Genomic DNA, 22131 nt, shown 5'->3' with positions numbered 1-22131 from the left:
ATCATCTACCTCAGTTGGACAACAACAGGACAACCAAGTTCCAGTCTGAGTATCACAGAGAAACAATGACTGACAAAAGTGAATCCAGAGATGGGAATCAAGGTTAGTAAAAAGTTTGGGAATCATGTCACACAAATGACAGTTGAAAGAGTGAGAATGTAAATTGATATAGCCACTTTAAATAACAAAGACAGAATCCTGTAAAACTGAAAATATCCGTACACTGTGACCCAAACAATCCTACTTCTAGATACACATCCTGGAGAAACTCTCACAAATTTATACAATTACCAACAGAGAATTGTTTATAACGGCAAAATTCAGGAAGTCCTTAAGCAGCTTCTGTCAGTAGGAGAATGGCTACACAGAATAAGGTCTACTCACACTCGGGGATACTTTGCAGCCACTAAAAACAATGATGTAGGTCTACTTATAAATCAGGATGGGCGAAGTTTGCAAATTAACAAAAGGAACCTAAAATCCGAGTGGCTTAATACAAGCAAAGTCTATTTATTCATATGCTACATGCTTAAAAAGTGAGTTGGCAGGAAAGTTCAAGTAGTTATTCTCAGACCCAGGCTGACAGAGAGACCTCATCTCTATCTGCCAGGGGAATTAAATGTGGTAAATCTCATACTGGCTCTTAAAACTTCCATTTGGAAGTGCACCCGTTACTTTTGCTGACATTTCATTGACCAAAGCAAATCACATGGCCACACCTAACTTCAGAAGAGGCAGAACTACAATCCGACCATATGCCCAGATGGCAGACAGCCAAAATATCTTATGTCATACATATAATGACTAATACAATACATAGTATGGAAAGATTAATACAAAACATATGAAAAGATCTAAGACATTTGCTGTATGGACAAAACATATAGACACACCCATAATAACACCATTTGTGTAAATTAAAACAAATCTATATGTTGTTTATACACACCTATATATGCATGACACTGCGAGGGAGGAGGTGGACACTAGAAGGGGTGATCAAAGGGGAAATAATCATTTCTGTAATGTTTTAATTCCTCTATTTAAGAAAAAGAAAAATATGACAAAATCTTAATTGTTGATAATTTTGGCTGGTGGAGAATATGAGTGTTCATTATATTATTCTTTGAATTTTCCACTGCATTAAAAAGCCTTGAATTAAGCTGTTGAAAGAACCAGGAATTTTTTTAGCCTGAGAAGATCACAGATGCGAAAAAGGGGAAGTACGAAAATAGACGGCTTTAACTATTTTGGACAAAGGAGATTTGCTCTGTGTGGTAATGGAGGAGCTGGGAACAATGGTGAGAGACCCTAGAAGGCAGATCTTGGCTTGGGAATAAAGAATGACCTATCATGGAAAGATGAGTGAGTAGCATCAAAAATATATGGAGGAAAAATATATATTCTTTGGGGGTAAAAGTGGTAAAGAGTCAGACAACTGCCTGTCTGACAGAATATTGTGGAGAGGATTGTTGCACTGGGAAGGTACCTGGACTTGGTGATCCCCAAGGTCCTTCCAATTCTCAGGTTCCATCAAAGTTAGGCCAGCACCTCACAGTTTAGAGCTCACAGACTCTGGAAAATGCAGCAGTTATCCCAAGACAAGCTTTAAGAAATAATGCAACAATCCGAAATCAACACAGCCTTTAATGGTTTTACCTGGGAATATTTCACAGTCAATGAGGAATAATTCACTTAATTGGGCCTGAAAGTTATTATAGTCACAGGATTGGGGGGAGTGGTGTTTACAGTATACTGGCCTTAAATAAATCTCACTTTAATTCTCATGCCTTGGTTGACCTTATGTACATAATTAAATCAGTATTATTTGTAGAACTGTTGCCTGTTTAATCACTGTTTCTGTGACTTAAGTTTTTCCAGTACCAAAGTCAAATTGCTCTGATAGCTAAAGAGATCTCCACAGAAACATACCACTGAAATGAGTATTGCTGTGTAAAATGAAAGAGTAAGAATAATGAGTGTGTTTTCTTTACAACTAGTTGCTTTGGCTACTGTCAAAAGAAAAAATAAAAATCTTATCAGTGGAAAAGAGTATCACTGACCTGAAAAAATAAAAATCTTAGCAGTGGAAAAGACTATCATTGACCTGTCCTTGTGTGAGGAGGGCCAGTCTGGCATAAAAACAGTGGGTCAGAACTCAGGGAGCTCCCTGCTGCTGCCCTGCTCCCAGACAAGAAGATAATGAATTTTAGTGGGAGTAAATGAGACAATATGCTGTACCTGAGGATTTTCTTTCCAAAAGGTACCATATCTTTTGAATACCTACAAATTTTATCTATACATAGTTAATATATGCCCAGAAGGTTATGAGTTGAGCAGCTTTTGCATGCCTGGAAACTGATGGATCTGAAGAGACACCTGGGAAGCCCACTGTGGTTTTTAAGGAACGTTATGTTTCCACCATAAAAATACTGAAAGCATGCTGCAACATAAAAACTTGTGCTTTGTCCATGTGTTTTTGCCCTTTTAGGATTTCCTTCTGGCAGTGATTCTGTACCACCGTAACTAAGAATAGGAAATACTTGCATAAAAGTAACTGTTATTTAATAGTTTCTTCCTATTAAATTTCACAATTAACAACAAAACAAAACAGCTCAGAAGGCCCTGATATATTCTCAAGTTAATGAGGTTAGTGTGGCTTGAATACTACCTTCTTTCTAGACCGATATTCCTGGCTGTGCTGGAGCTTCACATGGCCAGGCCCCACTATTACCAGAAATACTGATGAGAGAGAAAGCCTTAATATGCTGGAAGAGCGGCTGGCTAGACCACTACAATGCCTTACAGGGACTCTGGTCTGGCCCTAATCTATAAGCAAAAGCTGATTACTCAGCCCCCACCTCCCCAGCCTAGCTTCTCCACCCTTCAAGTGCAAGCACTTACATCCTAAGCCATCACAGAGCAGTGTATTTATCCTTGGAAGACAGAGTCTGGTGATAAAACGCAAGAATGTAATGTTCGGAAGAAGAGAGTGTAGGGTAAACCAGAGACAAACGGGAGGGAGGAGGAGGAGAAAGGAGTTGATGAATGAAGTCCTGAGGAGCAAAGGTTACTGAAAAACAGCAGGACAGAAGTAAGAGAATGTGACAAAGAGGCAGGGCCAAGGAAAACAAGGAGGTCAATGATATGCTGCATGAGGACAAAGAACTGTGCTTCCGGATGAGATTACCACGTATGCCTTCAGAAAAGTGGCTTTGTTTTTCAGGAGGTCATTATTCTGCCAATACTGCAGCTCCTCTGCTTATACTTAGGAACTTTTGTCCACTTAACACCACCAAACACTGCATCTTTGAAACTATTTCAGAGATATAAATATGTTGGGGAGTTGAGGAAGCCAATCCAAAACATCATTTAAAATATCAGTTAAGACTTCTGGTTGCAGGTAAGATGGAATCAACACATCCACCTTTATGTCCACCGGAAGCAACTATAAAATCTGTACAGAATGCCTGGGTAGCTATTAGAGAACTCTTTAAAGTATATTATCAGCAGATGAATCAGGGAAGAATATCAGGGTGCCTAGTACAACTGAACTGGTGGTGACTTTACTACTTTTCTTCCTCCCGTATTCTCTGGCCTGAAAACACAACAAAACGTGAAAGTGAGCACTGTGTTTAGAGCACATGTTCTGGCTCAAGGTGCTTTTTTTGGAAAAGGGAACTACTAAAACTCAAGAGAGACTGGGGGGAAATCCCCTGGGGTTTTCTCTCCTTTTTCTCCCTTCTCTCATGTCCAGAAAATCCCATGGTGGAGGCTGTGGCAACAGCAACGAAACTGACTGGCAGAGGGAGACTTGACTGTAGGAGTTAAAACTCTCGAGGGAAAGGAACATTCCATTCCATTCGGTGGAACTATAGCAAGCTCCAAAAGGGCAAAGCCAAATCCCACTGTTTTTTCTTACTTTCTTTCTCTCTCTGTCTCCCTGTCCCTTATGCCCCAGAGGCAGTGCATCATGAAAGCGGGTGGTTTCTGACTGGAGGACCGAAAAGGAAAGCTCTAGAAAACCATAAAATACCATGGTAATAACGAAGAGGGAAGACCTCAGGAAAGCAAACCCATAAAGCTGCTTATGAACAACTGTGATCACCCTCCATCTGGGCATGTGTGGATTTGATCCTAATTAGCATGTCAAACACTTTGAGAACTGAGCTAAGAGACACTCAGGTCTCAGACCTGACCAGTGGTCATCACACATGGGACAGATCTGAATAGCACTGCAAAGGCATTGAATACTGAACTCATATTGGAACTACAGCCCACTACAGAAGGTGAGCTGGAACTTGCAGTATGAACTTAACCAGGTCAACTGACTGCTAAACAAATAATCAACATTCTCCACTAGATTGAAACAAGATCCAGAGTCTAATAACATAATATTCAAAATGTCCAGGATAAAATCCAAAGTCGCTCGGTATATAAAAAATAAAAATGCCAACTCACATGGGAAAAGACAATAAACAGATGCCAACAGTGAGATGACACAAATGTTGAAATTATCTAACAAGTAGGTTAAAGCAGCTATTACAAAAATGCTCAAATGAGCAATCACCAAACTTGAACACTCTTGAAATAAATTTAAATAGAAAGTTATTGGCAAAGTAAAGAGAAGATATAAAGGATAACCAAGTTAAAACTTTAGAACTGGAAAATAAAATAACTGAAATAAAAAATTCACTGAAAGAACACAATAGCAGAATGGAGGAGGCACTGAAACTGAAAATAGACAAACGAACTAGCCAATTTAAATAACAGAAAGAAAAAAGATTCGGGGGGAGAACCAAAGTGTCAAGGACCTGTATGATAATAAACGATCTAATATTTGTGTAACTGGAATCCAATACAGGGAAGAAAAAGAGTGTGATGCCGAAAAACATTTGAAGAAAAAACAGATGAAAATTGCCAAGAAGCTGAGAGAATACCAAACATAATACAAAGAAATCCACACCCAGACACATCATAGTCAAACTGCTGAAAACTAAAGACAAAGAACTGAAGAAACAGACAATTCAACACTAATAGAGAGTTCAACATCCCATTCTTGGTAACAGAACAACTAGAAAGAAAATCAAGCAAGAATATAGAAAACTCACACAACACTACCAAAAAATTGACCTAGTTGGCATTTACAAAACACTCTTCCCAAGATGAGCAAAATAAACATGCTTTTCAAGTGAATATGGAACATTCTCCAGGAACTGGCGGGACTATAACTTGGTTCAGCCACCTTGGAAAACAGTTTGGCAGTTTCTTTAAGAAGTTAAGCATAAATTTACCACACAACTCAGCAATTCTACTCCTAGGAATCTACCCAAGAGAAATGAAAACATATGCCTACACAAGGACAAGTACATAAATGTCCACAGCAGCATTATTCATGAGAACCTGGAAACACCCCAAATGTCCATGCACAGAGAATAGATAATCATAATGTGGTATATCCATATAATGTAATACTATTCAACAATAAAAAGGAATGAATTACTGATACATGGCATATCCATGGATGAACCTCAAAAGCATTATGCTACATGAAAGAAAACAGACACAAAAGAGCATACAGTGTATGATTCTTTTTATACAAAATGTCCACAAAAGGCAAACCTATAGAGACAGAAAGTAGATTAGTGGTTGCCTAGGGCTCAGGGGAGGGGAACTGACTGATGGCAAATGGGCACAAAAATTTTTATTGGAGTGATGGAAATATTCTAAAACTGGATTATGGTTACATAACTTGGTACATTTACTAAAAAGCATTAAACTGTATGTTTGAAACATGTGAACTCTGTGGTATGGAAATTATACCTCAATAAAGTTGTCATTTTAAGAATGCTATATCAAAGAAATTATTCAGTATATAAACTTACTTTTTTACATTCAGCATAATGCTCCTGAGATCCATCCAAGTTGTTCCATGTTCATTCCTTTTATTCCATTATATGGATGTACCACAGTTTGTTTAACCATTCACCTACTGAAGGACATTTGGGTTGTTTCCAGTTTTTGGTTATTGCAAATAAAGCTGCTATGAACATTCCTGTATAAATGTGTAACAAGGATACTCTTAAGAGAGTGAAAAGACTCTCTCAGACTAGAATGGACTCATATCCAGGCTACATAATGAACTCCAATAAATTAATAAGACAAACAACTCAAAAGAAAAATGGCAACAGTCTTGAACAGGCTCTTCACAAGAGAATATCAAATGGCAATAAATTATGAAAAGATGTTCCACAGTATTAGGCATCAGGGAAGTAAAAATTAAAAACCACAGTAAGACTTCAAAAAAAAAAAACCCAAAATGTCCATCAACAGGAGAACAAATAAACAAATTTTGGTACATTCATACAATGAAATACTCAGCAATGAAACAGGATATACTACTGATACATACAACATCATGGATGAAATCTCAAAAACATTATGTTGAACAAAATAAGCCAAAAACAAGCCAAACACGAGCTTACACACTGTATGATTTTATTTACATAAAGTTCAATAGCAGGCAAAACTAATCTATGGTGACAGAAATTGGAATCATGGTTGCCTCTGGTTGGAGAGGATCAAATGAAAAGGTACTTTATGGGGTGACAGAAAATCATCTATATCTTGCTGGGGTGTGAGTTACATGGGTATATACATTTGTCAAGACTCAAACTGTAGGACTTCCCTGGTGGCGCAGTGGTTAAGAATCCTCCTGCCAATGCAGGGGACACGGGTTTGATCCCTGGTCCGCAAAGATTCCCACATGCCGCCGAGCAACTAAGCCCGTGAGCCACAACTACTGAGCCTGAGCTCTAGAGCCTGCGAGCCACAACTACTGAGCCCGTGCACCTAGAATCTGTGCTCCGCAACAAGAGAAGCCACCACAATGAGAAGCCCACACACCGCAACGAAGAGTAGCCCCCGCTCACTGCAACTACACTTGCAGCAACAAAGACCCAACACTGCCATAAATAAATATATTAATTTTTTAAAAAAGACTCAAACTGTACTCTTAAAATCTTTGCATTTTATTGTATGCAAATTATATCTCAATTAAAAACGAAATAAAGCCACAATGAGATACCACTACTATCCATTAGAATGGCTACAATTCAAAATATTAACAATACAAGTGATGTCAAAGATGTGAACAAATGGTACCTTCTGTATACTGCTGGCAAGAACGTAAATTAGTATAAACGCTTTGGAAAGCTGTTTGACAACCTCTACTAAAGCTTAACATATGCGTACGCTATTACCTCACTCTTAGTTATATATCCAACAGAAATGCACACATTTGTTCCTCAAAAGACATGTGTGAGAATGTTCAGATGAGACATGCTCATCACAGTATAACAGATTTTTAAAAACTGTATGATATATATATTCTCCATCTATGCAAAGTGAAAAAACAGCATTAATCTATAGTGATGGAATTCAGGATAGCAGTAACTTGGTAACCTAACCTCTAGGGTAGAGGGAAGGGGTAAGTAAGTCATTGCCAGGAAACAGGAAGGGGGCCTCTGAGGTGCTGGTGATGTTCTTTTTCTTGACCTGGGCACTGGTTAAATGGATGTGTTCACTTTGAGATTATTAATAGAGTTGTGCACTTATGACCTGTTCACTTTTTCTTCAGGTACATTCTACTTCCACCTATATTTTAGACTGTCCCTTATGCTATATGTATGTATAATTAAGGTTTCCTCTCTTTGCTCACTACCAACACCACCCCCTTTGCCCCCTTTATCCTTCTTTAGCATATACACTTCTCTTTCTCTGAATTCCTGTCTGCCTAACTATCAATAACCTGAATCTTCATTGGCAGTGACTAGGAACACATAAAGTCAAAATTGCGGTGAGTAAAGTGAGCCCACAAAATAACTGCAGGGAGAACACAGGCATACTTTAAACAGGCAGAATTTCATGAATCAGCATCAAAGAAGCCAGCCCCTGTCTATCTACAGAGGGGAAACCATCCTTTAAATAGTAGGATTAGTTCATTTGCCCACATAATTCCAGGACAAAGCTGTAGACCCAAGAGTGACATTCCTTTACGTGCTCCTTCCTGTATAGGGAATCTTCCCAAAGGCACTTTCACATACTTTAGCAATTACTGGAGTTGAAAAATATTATAAAGGAGGCAAAAAGGCTGTCCAGGAATTGATTCTTAACTCACAGTGTAAAATTTGGACTTACGGAGCTTAATATTAAAAACTCCCACAGGCTAACTTAACTTTCACATTCCCTTTAATTCCACAGAATGTTATTCATTAATTTACCCACACTCCAAATTTATGTGCAAGATACTACAGGCCTGACACCATGCTCAATACTGCAGATACAGGGACAGAAAACTGCAAGGCCTGTAATTTCGAGGAGCTCAGGGCTCTGGTGGAGTGATAAGGAGAGGAAAAACAAATTACCAGAACCCAGGGTGATAGGTTTTGTAACAGAAAAAGGGAAGGCTCCAAATTTCCTAGGAGCATGGAAGGATAGTGACTAAATCTATCCAGAGAGGGTGTGGAGACTCCATGTTGGAAGTGACACATTATCAGGATGTGGACCAACCAAACAACATGGGATCTCTCAGTATGGGACCTCTCAAGAACTCAGAACTGCAAAATGCAGGTGCTTACTCTGAGAAATGACTAGTGAAACCCACATTTGGATGTGACTGAACACTTATGGGGGCAAACCCTCATACTGCCTATACAGGGGACCAAAAGCTCATCAACACCTAAAATTCCCAACAAATTAATTTGGGAGTGGCATGGATGCAAAAAAAAGTGAGTTTGACTTCATTTCAGGGAAGCAGGATTGAAATATGACTACAATTTAGTAAAAACAAACAATTATATTTTATATTCTACTTAGGATGGAAAAAGACTATGAGAATAAAAGTTGGATCAGTCCAAAGGATTGAAAAAAGGAACGTCACACAGTCAGAAGTTACCATCTAAGCATGGCCCAGAGAAGTTGGAGCTCATGTCCAAGTATCCACCCCTCTGGGCTGAAAAACAGAAACACCACAGTTCCAGAAAAGGACTGAGAAGAGGTCTCATGCTGATAACATCAAATATGAGAATCACATCACTAAAGTCCCAGGTCCAAGTCCACATTTATGATGTAGTAGTCTTATGAAGATGGCTTGGCTTCCCACACAACTCACCCAAAGAGACAGAGAGATAGTATCAGTGGTATGCTGATAAATGTTTAACAACAGGCTCTACAGGGTGGGGGAAAGTTCTGATTTGTAGTTTACTGTTTTCTGAAATGTAGATACTCTCACCGTGGTCAATTTCAAGCTATTAAGATGATGTCACTTGCCATGGAATTTGACAGTGATGTGCACAATTGGCTCTTGCAATCTGGTGTGAGGTGACTACATACGAAAATGTAATCAGTTGAATTTCCACTATATATCAATAAATTGCCATCTTGGTTTATACAGGTCAGATCTCAAGAGCTAGGTGACCTTAAGTCAATCCCTAAGTAGGGGTCCATCCTTATTGGGGTTCGGAGTCCACCAAGTGGAAGGCCAGCCCTGGACGAAGGTGAATTCTCCAAGGTGAAGGGCATAACACACATGATAGCATGGAAGGGCACAACATGCTTAAAACAAAATAAAATGAACAAGCTAACAGACAAAAATTAAGTAATTCTGAATAGACTAGACTATTCACTCTGTAGACTACAGAGTGGTATAAGAGACTGATGAATGGTGAGTTTGGGGAGCCCAGCTAGGGACAGACTATAAAGAACGGCATGGGGGACTATACTCATGAGGGTACCCTTTGCTGTGGTAGATGCTTCACATACTTTAATTCATGTAATCATACCTATCACATGATATTATCCATTTATACAAAAGAGCCTCAGTGAGGGATTAGAGAGCTGAGATTTTAACCCATAGACTGATTTCCCAAAACGTACCTTCCTACTAGTTCATGCTACTTCCAAGGGAAGGCCGGGTGATGATTTAAGAATGCCCCCTTCCCAATCCTGCCCACTGCCTCTTAAGTCCCTCTACATTTACCTGAAGCCCTAAAAGGGAGACTATGAAATTTTTCTCTCAGGCCCAACTAGGAAATTCTACTATATCCCCTTGGAATCCATCTCAACAGTTGTTAGAAATACTTCCTTCTTTTCCTAAACCCATCATAGCAATAAAGTCCTTATATTATTTTTAGTACTCATATTATAACTGGCCGCTACCAAATTTTGTTTAAAATGTCCCAAGTACTGAAGGAGTACCTTCAATCTTCTCTTTTGCAGAGTCAATAATCATAATCCTTTACCTGCTACTCTAAAGTCTTGCTTTCCAACTCTTTATTATTCTCCATGTTTTCCCAAGCCAGATACTCTTGTAAAAGGCATGGCCACTGGTGAACACCATGAGGAGGTTACCCAGTAGCTCCTGTATTCTGTACCACTGTGTATCCATCCAATTATTAGAAAAACTATAGACAATGGAAAAGGGATTCTCAAAAAGGGAATAAGAATGATTAAGCTGGTTAAAGGACTTTAAAAAAATTTTATTTAGGGACTTCCCTGGTGGTGCAGTGGTTAAGAATCCGCCTGCCAATGCAGGGGACACGGGTTCGATTCCAGGTCTGGGAAAATGCCACATGCCACGGAGCAACTAAGCCCGTGCGCCACAACTACAGAGCCTGTACTCTAGAGCCCATGAGCTACAACTACTGAGGCTGTGTGCCACAACTACTGAAGCCCACGTGCCTAGAGCCCGTGCTCCGCAACAAGAGAAGCTACCGCAATGAGAAGCCTGCGCACTGCAACAAAGAGTAGCTCCCGCTCATTGTAACTAGAGAAAGCCCGCGCACAGCCACGAAGACCCAACACAGCCAAAAATAAATAAATTTATTTTAGAAAATTTTATTTAATCCTTACTAATAAATATGAACCTGGTTTAGGAAGAGGAAGACAAATACTATAAAACTTACTTATATACGAAGACACCATTAGGATGAATACAAGAATTAGAAATGTGACAAATAAAGTATAAATTTAATAGTCCTTTGAAGCCTATGATTTGTGCCTTTTCCTACCACCTACCCTAAGCATATGTGTATAAATACTTTGCACAGGAGAAGAGTGACTTTAATTGATATTGATTTATGAAGACATGTGAGATACCCCATGATGACTTATAGACCTAAGCACGAATACTTTGCTGGAGCCTGAAAGTCCAGTAGGAGCCAAGAGAACCAAGAACCATACAATTTGGGTATAAATAGAGCCATAGGATACCAAGGCCTGAGGATATCTAGATTATACAATATTAAATATGTGTTCTGGGGGTGAGAGGCTGAATTTTTTTTTGATTGGACTGCCAATCTCTCCTTGAACACAAGGAAACAAAAACTCAGAAATGTTCTAAATTTTCTTCCTCTGCTCCCTTTTACCTTGTCAATCTCTATTGGTCATTTAAAATTCAGCACAGGGGCTTCCCTGGTGGCGCAGTGGTTGAGAGTCCGCCTGCCGATGCAGGGGACACGGGTTTGTGCCCCGGTCCGGGAAGATCCCACATGCCGCAGAGCGGCTGGGCCCATGAGCCATGGTTGCTGAGCCTGCGCGTCCGGAGCCTGTGCTCCGCAGCGGGAGAGGCCACAACAGTGAGAGGCCCGCGTACCGCAAAAAAAAAAAAAAAAAAAAAAAAAATTCAGCACAGTCATCACCTCTCTTGGAAGCCTTACCTAACCCCCCTTCCACTACCAAGCTGGGTAAAATGCCCATACTAACCTCTACCGTAATAGTCATCCCCTGTAATTATCTGATCATTTGTACATGTCTCCCAGTGGACTCTAAATTCTGGGAAGGCAAAGAGTGTGTCATGTCTTATCTTTGTGTTTCTAGTACGTAACCCAGTACTTGGTGCTCAACAGAAACTCAGTGAGCATTTTTAGATGGAACTGTGTAGTATCATTTGTCCAAGGTCACAGAACTGCTGTATGGCAAAGGAAGGCCTATGCCCGAGGACATCTGGCTCTTCACCTAGTGAGCTTTTCATTATATCATGTATTTAAAGAGTCACTCATGAAGAAGCCAGACATGAATCTAGAAAACATATTCTATGGATAGACATTTTATTGATCTCTGAATAACCAGCAAATATAAATGGTCTAAATAAACCAATTAAAAGACAGAGAGAGATTGGCAGAGTGGGTTAAAAAACATGATCCACTATATGTTGTCTGCCACAACTCACTTCAAATATAAGGAAAGGTTGAAAGTGGAAAAAAATGGAGAAGGATATAAGATATAAATATTACTCAAAAGAAAGCAGTGTGGCTATATTAATATCAATAAAAAGATAATCACCAGATGGAGAAGAACATTAAATAATGATAGAAGGATCAATCTACCAAGACATAGCAATCCTAAATATGTATGCATTAAAAAAATGGAGCTGCAAAATATGTGAAACAAAAACTAACTGATCTGAAAGGAGAAATAGATAAATCCACAGTCATAGTTGGAGATTTCAACATTCTTCTCTCAACAATTGATAGAACTAGTAGACAGAAAATCAGCAAGGACATATTGATAGAAGAACTCAACAAACACAATCAACCAATACGATTTAACTGACACCTGTAGAACACTGCATCCAACAACAGCAGATTACATTTTTTTCAAGCACCCACAGAAAATATACCAAGACAGACCGTATCTTGGGCCATGAAACAAGCTTAAACAAATTTAGTAAGATTGAAGTCATACGGAGTGCATTCTCTGACCACAATGGTATCAAAGCAGAAATCAGCAGCAGAAAGACAACAGGAAAATCTCTATAAACACTTGGAAACTAAATAACATACTTCTAAATAAGCCATGGGCCAAAGAGGAAATCTCAAGGGAAAATTTTAAAGTACACTGAACTGAATGAAAATGAAAATACATACAACATATCAAAATATGTGGGGCACAGCTTAAAGCAGTGCTGAGAGGGAAATTTACAGTACTAAATACTTACATTAGGAAAGAAGAGTCTCAAGTCAGTAATCAAAGCTCCGCCTCAAGAAACTAGAAAAAGGAGGATAACAATCCTTGGAATAGGATACAAAAGTAGATGAAGGTTTGGGAAGAATGAGAGTCAACTTCTATGAAATAGCAACACTGGATAGTTAGGTCAACCACTTAGGCCTGAAGTGGGCACAAGGTGGTACATGGCAGAATGTTTGGGCAGGGAGAAGACCAAACTAATGCTAACATCTCAGATGAATGCAAGAGTTTAGGTAAAGGCAGAAATTAAGCTCTGGGCTTCCTATAGCAGCTGCACAGCTTTAAAATCTCCTCAAGGATATGCACCATAGGGCATATATTATCAATACATATACATAAACTCACAGAGGGGCCTAACTTGAGCAGAAGGTGATTAACACACCAGTTGAATTCTCACCTGTCAGGTGTACCTAGGAGCAGCTTATCTTACCAGGAATCTAGGTTCTTGAGGGACCAAGGAATTCCCTAGTAAAGAAGGGAGTTCCAAGAGAAGATGGTAGCTCATCAACTGATCTAGTGGCAATACCCCAAGGTATGAGAGAGGAATGATTCAGAAAATGGTGTGAAGCGTGTTACTCAGGTTAATCTAAAAGCTCAGTTTTCAAGGACGTGGTTCAGAATCCAGTAAGAGATGGGCTTTCCACAGAAACCTAAACAAGCTGACATGCAGCCCCCACAGCCCCAGAAGATCCAGCTGCAGCAGGAGGATGAGAGAGTCAAAGTCAAGGTCCATAGCACAGACACCAGTACCCTTAACTGGGAAGTGTAAGAGTGAGCCACCCACATGGACAGAGTCAGGCATGTCAGTGGTATTTGCAGCACTGGGGGCTGTGCAAACACAGGAGAGCAGCCTCAAGGGGCTGAAAGCACTAGCAGCCCAGCAAGGACCCTGCCCCAGAGGTCACCAAAGGTGCTAAGAGCAAAGGGAGAGGAGGGAGATGACACTTGGAGCTCTAGAATACCTTATTCAGGAAAACACAACAGATACCTCCAGGGTAAACTGGGTATGTTTGAAGACTTCCCTGGAAGCTGGAGAACTATAATAGAGCTGGCAAAAGTCTGAGGGACTGTTATCCAGACCCTGCTTTCACTGCCAGAATGGTGTGGCCCAGGACATTCAGAACAGCTATATTTCATAGTAGTAGTAGATCCAAGAGAGAATATATAATTATAGAACACATATGTATAGAAAATACATAAGCAGGCATAGCACAAAGAGAGATTTGTTTTCCTGTCACCTAAAAGGTAAGTTTACAAACCAAGATAATAATATTTTTACCCTAAAAATTAATGTGTATTGTGCATTTAAAATTTGTTGTTGCCAGGAACTCTATGATAGGCAACCCACTCGAGAAGCTTAAATTTCAATGCGTAACAGAAGTTAACTTGGGCCTAAAAAAAAATCCTTAAATTCATGCATAGTACAGATGTGGCTCATTTGGTCCTTGAGATGGAGGGAAGAGGTTAGGAGAAACAGGCCATGTACATCTCAATGGACTTCTGATGCCAGCTGGCAAGGTAGGTCAATAAGCCCAAAGGAAAGGTCCACCTATAGCGGTAGGGGTGAGGGGCAACGGTTCCTGGTCTGAGTTGGGCTTTCCTCTTCATTTAAAAGTGATCAGCCATTTCCTCTCACTAGTCATAGAGAAAAAGACTCACAAAAGAACAGAAAGTCAACTAGGTAATTAGACCTGTAAAAAGCCCAACAGAGAAGCAGGAAAACAAAGTTTAAATAATGACCTTTACCTCGTCCAGCCAAGAAAACCTCCCTAAGCCCCTCACACTTGGGCCTCAAGTGCCTCCAACTGACAATCTTCTTCAACCAGGTAGAAACAGTCCTGGCTTTTCTTCTAATCAATTTCTCTTGATCTGAAAGACTAATTTTATTTTATGTTTTGCCCTTTATTTATTTAATTTTCCCCTCAGCTTTATTGAGGTATAATTGACAAATAAAATTATAATATATGTAAAGTGTACAATGTGATCATTTGATTTGATATACCTATACATTGTGAAAGGATTCCCACCAAGTTTACACATCCATCACTACACAGTTACCTTTTTTCCTTTTTGTGGTGAGAACATTTAAGATCTACTCTCTTAGCAACTTTCAAGTATAAAATACAGTATTGATAACTATAGTGACCATGCTGTACATTACATCCCCAGAACTTTTTCATCTTATAACTTAAAGTTTGTACCCTTTTACCAACCTCACCCCATTTCTCCTGCCTCTTCGCCCCTAGCAACCACCATTCTACTCTCTGTTTCTATGAGTTTGACCTTTTTTTTTTTTTTTTTTTGATTCCACATAGAAGTGATACCATGCAGTATTTGTCTTTCTCTGTCTGGCTTATTTCACTGAGCATAATGCCCTCCCAGTTTGTCCATGTTGTTGCAAATAGTAGGATTTCCTGAAGGGTTAATTTTAAAAGAACAGAATATTGCTGCAGAACTGAAAACATTCAATACATGTCAATAGACTAGTACTGTAAACAGTTAATATTTCTTATCTTCTACTTTTCTTACACCTAAGACACTTATTCAAAGAGCAACGTTTGAATTCTAGCTACCCTTTTCACACAGTTCAGATCAGTGACATCCTAACTCAATTCACTGGACATTATTCTAAACAAGGAGTTAGCAAACGTTTTCTGTAAAGGGCTAGACAGTATATATTTTTTGCTTTGCAGGCCATTCAGCCTCTGTCTTAACTACTCAACTCTGCCATTACAGCATAAGAGAAACCACTGACATTTATTTATGTAAATAAATGGACATGGCTGTGTTCCAATAAAACTTCACTTATAGGGGCTTCCCTGATGGTCCAGTGGTTAAGAATCCGCCTTCCAACGCATGGGACTCAGGTTCGATCCCTAGCCACAGAACTAAGATCCCACATGCTGTGGGGCAACTAAGCCCCCGTGCCACAGCTACTGAGCCCGTGTGGTCTAGAGCCCGTGCGCTGCAACGAAGAGCCCGTGTGCCGCAACTAAGACCCAACGCAGCCAAATAAATAAATAAGTAAATAAATATCAAAAAAACTTCACTTACACTGAAATTTTAATTTCATACAATTTTCACATGTCATCAAATATTATTCTTCTTTTGATTTTTCCAACCATTTAAAAACAGAAAAATCCATTCCTAGCTTATAGGCTGCATAAGGCTTATAGGCTGCATATAGGCTGCATAAAACAGGTAGTGGGACAGATTTAGCGGGCAGGCTATAGTGTACCAATCCCTGCTCAAACCAAGACTTAATGCCTCCCTGAAGGAATTTAAAATATGAGACTTTCCCTGATTTTTTTTAAAAAGTAGACATTTCAAACGAGCATCTCACCATAAACTTAAGCTAAAGTTTCAGTTTAGGAGGAGGGACAAATTCTATAAGTGCATAGGAACATATTATAGTAGTGTAAACAGAACTTGAACACTAACTTATAGATCTGCAACTTACTAGGTGTGTAAAACTACAAAACTCACTCATTCTCTCTGGAGCTCAATTCTCTCCATTCTAGTCCATTTGCAACAATCTTCCACATCACTGAAAGGGAGCAGGAGTTACAACTATAATTTACTAATGTTAAATTCTGTCTGGGATATACAGAAAATATTTCTATTTCTACTGTGTGCAGGTCCCTACAAAGCAAAGATACTTTCAAAAGAAGTTTTTTGTCATTATTATTCCAATCTCTTCTGGATCCAGAGCCTATTTATGAGACTTTGAATAGCCTGAGCAGTGAAAAACCCCAAACAGAATAAACCCAAAGAAACCCGTTTCCAGACATATCCAAATCAAACTGCTGAACGTAGTACAAAGAAAAAAATCTTGAAAGCAGCCAGAGGAAAAATACATTACCTTATAGGGGTATAACAATTCGAATTACAGTGGATTTCTTGTATCAGAAACCATGGAGGTCATAAGGAAATGGCACAACATGTTTGAAGTGTGGGGAAAAAAGAACTGTCAACACATAATTCTATATCCAGCAAAAATATCTTTCAGGGATGACAATTTATAGCCAGCAATCTGCTCTAAAAGAACTGCTAGAGGAAGTTCTTCAGCCAGTTGGGAAATTATAGCAGAAAGAAATTTAGCACATTAGGAATGAAGGAACAGCAATATAAATTGTAAAATTTGGGTAGATATAACAGACTGTTCTTCTCTTGAATTACTTAAAATATGTTTGGCAGCTGATAGCAAAAACAATAAGAATGTGTGAAGGGATTTTCAGTATGTGTAGATGTAATATATAAGACAACTATAACATAAAGGGGAGAGGGTAAAGGGACCTACAGGGTGTAAGGTTTCTGCATGACTCCTGAAGTAGTAAAGTATTGATTCTAAGCAGACTGTGCAAGGCTTAATATGTATATTATAATCCCTAGAGTAACCACAAAAGATATGCAAAGAGATAAACTCAAAAATCACAGTAGGGCTTCCCTGGTGACACAGTGGTTGAGAGTCCGCCTGCCGATGCAGGGGACGCGGATTCGTGCCCCGGTCCGGGAGGATCCCACGTGCCGCGGAGCGGCTGGGCCCGTGAGCCATGGCCGCTGAGCCTGCGCGTCCGGAGCCTGTGCCTCGCAGCGGGAGAGGCCACAGCGGTGAGAGGCCCACATACCGCAAAAAAAAAAAAAAAAACCACAGTAGATTAATTAAAATGGAGCACTAAAAAACGTTCAAATAACCCAAAAGGCAGGAAAGTGGAAAAGAGAGGAAATAATAATAGAGGTATAACACAAAGAAAAGAAATAATAAAATGGTAGGTTTAAACCAAGCATATCAATAACTACATTAAGTGGAATGGTCTAAACATACAATTAAAAGACAGAGACTGTCAGAACAGATTTAAAAAACATGATCCCACCACAAAGACTATAAGAAAATCATTTAAAATATGATATAGGTAGATGAAAAGTAAAAGATGAAAAAAGATATGATGCAAATGCTGATCAAAAGAAAGAATTCAGGGCTTCCCTGATGGCGCAGTGGTTGAGCGTCCGCCTGCCGATGCAGGGTACACGGGTTCGTGCCCCGGTCCTGGAAGATCCCACATGCTGCGGAGCGGCTGCACCCATGAGCCATGGCCGCTGGGCCTGCACGTCTGGAGCCTGTGCTCTGCAATGGGAGAGGCCACAGCGGTGAGAGGCACACGTACCGCCAAAAAAAAAAAAAAAGAAAAGAAAGAATTCAGAGCAAAGAAAATTACAAGGATAAAGTGGGCCTTTCCGTCTGGCAGCAGCCATCAGGTGAGCCGAGATGGGCACTTGCTAGTACATCCAGGAGGAAGAAGCAGTCCCACATAATTTGCTTTCTGCTCAGGGTGCACTGCTGGCAGTACCGCCAGCTCTCTGCACTGCAGAGGGCCCTCTGCCCCACCCAGCCTGACAAGGTACACAGGCTGGGCTACAAGGCCAAGCAAGGTTATGTCATATATCGGATTCGTGTGTGCTGTGGTGCCCGCAAATGCCCGGTTCCTAATGGTGCCACCTACGTCAAGCCTCTCCATCATGGTGTCAACCAGCTCTAGTTTGCTCGAAGCCTTCATTCTGTTGCCAAGGAGTGAACTGGACGTCACTGTGGGGCCCTAAGGGTCCTGAATTCTTACTGGGTTGGTGAAGATTCTACTTACAAATTTTTTGAGGTTATCATCATTGATCCATTTCATAAAGCTATCAGAAGAAACCCTGTCACCCAGTGGATCACCAAACCAGTCCACAAGCACAGGGAGATGTGGGGGCTGACATCTGCAGGCAGAAAGAGCCGCGGCCTTGGAAAGGGCCACAAGTCCCACCACACTATTGGTGGTTCTCACCGTGCAGCTTGGAGAAGGCGCAATACTCTCCAGCTCCACTATTACCGCTAATAAAAGTAATGTTTGTAAAATTCTTACCTAATAAACAATTTAGGACATTCATGTCCGCTTAAAGGTGTTTTTAAATTTGTCTGTTAAAACTAGTTGTCTCCAGATTATTTCACTGAATGCATTGTCAAATTATGAAAATTAAAGTGCAATAATGTTTGAAGACTTTAAGTGATGGTGTATCTTGTTTCTAATAAGGGAAATGCCTTTGTTTTTGCTTTATTAGGGAGTTGATATGTCCGTGTTTAAAATGCTGTTTGGTACAATAGGTGTAAAATAAATTCTGGAAAAGAGGAGTGCAGAAACTAGCCATGTAGATTTGTTGATGCATGTGATGAAACCTACAGCTTTATTGGGGTGATGCAATGCTCTGCTGGTTTACTCTAAAGTGGCTGTTTTATGGAGTTTGGCAAGGACAAACTTTTTAAATTGGATTTTCCTTGGAAATGTGAAGGATATCCTGATCCTTTATCATGATCATACGCAGAAAAACAATGAAAGTTGACTAGGGCCCACATTTTTAGACTTAATCTAATATTCCATTTATGTAAACAGCTGCTTCCGAAAGGCGAAAAGTAAAGGAGTGTCACCATTTTTAAGAGAATTGAATAAACCCGTTGCAAGAGGGTTCGCTTACAAATGAAAACATCCTGGTTAACCTAAATTAAACTGCCTTGGCCTCCATGGTACCACTGATGTTCACATAAAAGATGGGAGCTACTGGTTTAATCCCAGGATTGGGATCTGTAGAATACTGAACTTCATGCAAAATAGTCATGGTATTTACACTGGTGTATACTGAAACTGATGGAAATTGAACATTAGGTAAATGAGAAGGGAGTTAATTAGCCCTAAGGTTTGTAAGCTAGTAATGCTAGGATTGGGAAATTGGTGTCCATCAGATACCTTTCAAGTGTGGGAGGACAGAAAAAGCTTGGATCAAAATTTTAAATGTTTTATCTGTAATATTAGTTTGTGACCATTATGAACTCTCTAAGCCACCACAGAGGGGACAACAGGGTTGGTTTTATTTAAAAGTAACACTAAGTCTAATCAGTGCTATTTTGGGTCAAGCCACATTATCCATTCCCATAAGGATACTGAGAAAAGTCATGTAGTTGGTGTCAATACAAGTTCAATTGGTTTCCAATTTTATATGTTGCCTACAGTTATTTTTCTGATCCCTGCTCAAACCACCCTCAAGAGCCTCACCATTCCACAAACTTGCCAGGCCACCAGTTGTGGCTGGGCATACCACTACATTCTGCTTGCATCATGTTCTGTTTCCCAGGGTGGATTTGAGTGTATAGGAAATATGGAAGAGGAATTGCCCCAATTCTTTCCAATTCTTGGTTTGCTATCTTAACAGGTAGGTTAATTTTGAAATCTAATTGCTGGTTTTCTTGAACCAATTTTTCTCGTATTTTCTTCAAGGGTCTTGAAAGGTCCACTTAATGATTTCCAGAAAACATGTAGCAGGCTCGCAAAACGTTTTGAGACCCAAATTTCTTCCCACTCAAAAAAAAAGTCTTAAACCATATAATTTTGTGTGTAGAGCTTGTTCAACTATACATAATAATAGAATAAATGTCTATTAAACTAAAAAGAAAGGATAAAGTGGGATATAAAGAGACATGTCATAATGCTAAAAGGGTTATTTAATTCACCCCAAAGACTTAACAATCCTAAATGTGTAAACACCTAACAACAGTGCTTCAAAATATGTGAAGCAAAAAGTGTCAGATCTAAAATTAGAAGTAGAAAAACCCACAATTATAGTTGGAGACTTCAACATTCCTCTCTAATTAATATATAGAACTAGCAGACAGAAAATCAGCAAGAATATGTAAGAACTGAACACTATTATCAACCAAGTGGAATTAGCTTATATGTACAGAACACTCTATCTAACAATCGCAGAATATATATTCTTTCAACAAGATAGATCACATCCTGGGTCACAAAACAAACTTCAAATATAAAAGAACTGAAATCATACAGAATATGTTCCCTGACCATAAAGGAAATAAAATAGAAATCAACAACAGAGAGATAAGAGGAAAAGCTCCAAATACTTGGCTATTGGATATCATATATCTAAATAACCCATTAATCAAAGAGAAACTTTTAAGGGAAATTAGAAAATATTTTTAATTAAAGAAAAATGAAAAAACAACATAACTCAATTTGTGGGCTTAGAGGGAAATTCATAGCAGTAAATGATATTTTAGGGAAAAAAATCTCTCATATAAATACAGGTGACCCTTGAACAATCAGGGGTCAGGGGTGCCAAACCTCTGCACAGTCAAAAATCCATATCTAAGTTATTGTCAGCCCTCCCTATCCATGGTTCCTCCATAACCTCAATTCCTCTGTATTGGCAGTTTCACATCTGTGGATTCAACCAACCATGTGGATCGTGTAGTACTGTAGTATTTACTATTGAAAATAATCTACATATAAGTGGACCTGCACAGTTCATACCCCTGTTGTTCAAGGGTCAACTGTAATCTAGGCTTCCCCCTTAGGAACTAGAAAAAGAGCAAAATAAACCCAAAGCAAGCAGAAAAAGGAAATAAGATAAAGCAGAAATCAATGAAGCTGAAAACAGAAAAACAACAGAGAAAAATAAATGAAAACAAAAGCTGGTCCTTTGAAAAGATCAATAAAATTGATAAACCTCTAGCAAAACTGAGAAAGAAAAAAAAAAAGCAAATTACCAATATGAGGAATGAAAGAGGAGATTATCACTATAGACCCCGCAGACATAAAAAGATAATAAGGGGATACTACCATGAATAACTCTACACACATAAGTTAGACAACTTAAATGAAATGGACAGACTGCTCGAAAACCACAAACTACTAAAACTCATTGAAGATGAAACAAGTAACCTGAATAATGATCCATCTATTAAGGAAATTAAATTCACAGCTAAAAATCTTTTTTAAAAGAAATGCCCAGGCCCAGATGGTTTCACTGGCAAATTCCAACAAACATTTAAAGAAAAGATAACACCATTTTATAGGCAAGTGGTTATGGCACAGGGACTACAGTCAGACTTCCTGAATTTTAATCTCTGCTCAGCCACTTACTAATTCTGTGCTCTTGGGAAACTGTTAACATTTCTGTGCTTCAGAATGTTTCATTATTGGTTCAAAAGGGGAAAATAATAGTATTGTACTTATAGGATTGATATGAGTATTGAATAAATTATTAAATATAAAGTAAAAA

At 39.2% G+C, this 22131-nt stretch overlaps 1 protein-coding gene and 1 pseudogene across 2 annotated transcripts in view; one reads left to right on the top strand and one right to left on the bottom strand.

Moving 5' to 3' along the window:
- Positions 1-22131, bottom strand: part of JADE3 (jade family PHD finger 3) — a 151339-nt gene that overhangs the window by 98851 nt on the left and 30357 nt on the right. The gene's annotated exons all lie outside the window — the stretch shown is intronic.
- Positions 17411-18899, top strand: LOC309977913 (large ribosomal subunit protein eL15-like; annotated as a pseudogene). The gene has a single exon. The product of its transcript is annotated as a large ribosomal subunit protein eL15-like (transcript).

The sequence above is a fragment of the Leucopleurus acutus genome, assembly GCF_964270905.1.
Source record: "Leucopleurus acutus genome assembly, chromosome: X".
NCBI classification, from domain to species: Eukaryota; Metazoa; Chordata; class Mammalia; order Artiodactyla; family Delphinidae; genus Leucopleurus; species Leucopleurus acutus.
This window is presented reverse-complemented; position numbering and strand designations above follow the sequence as displayed.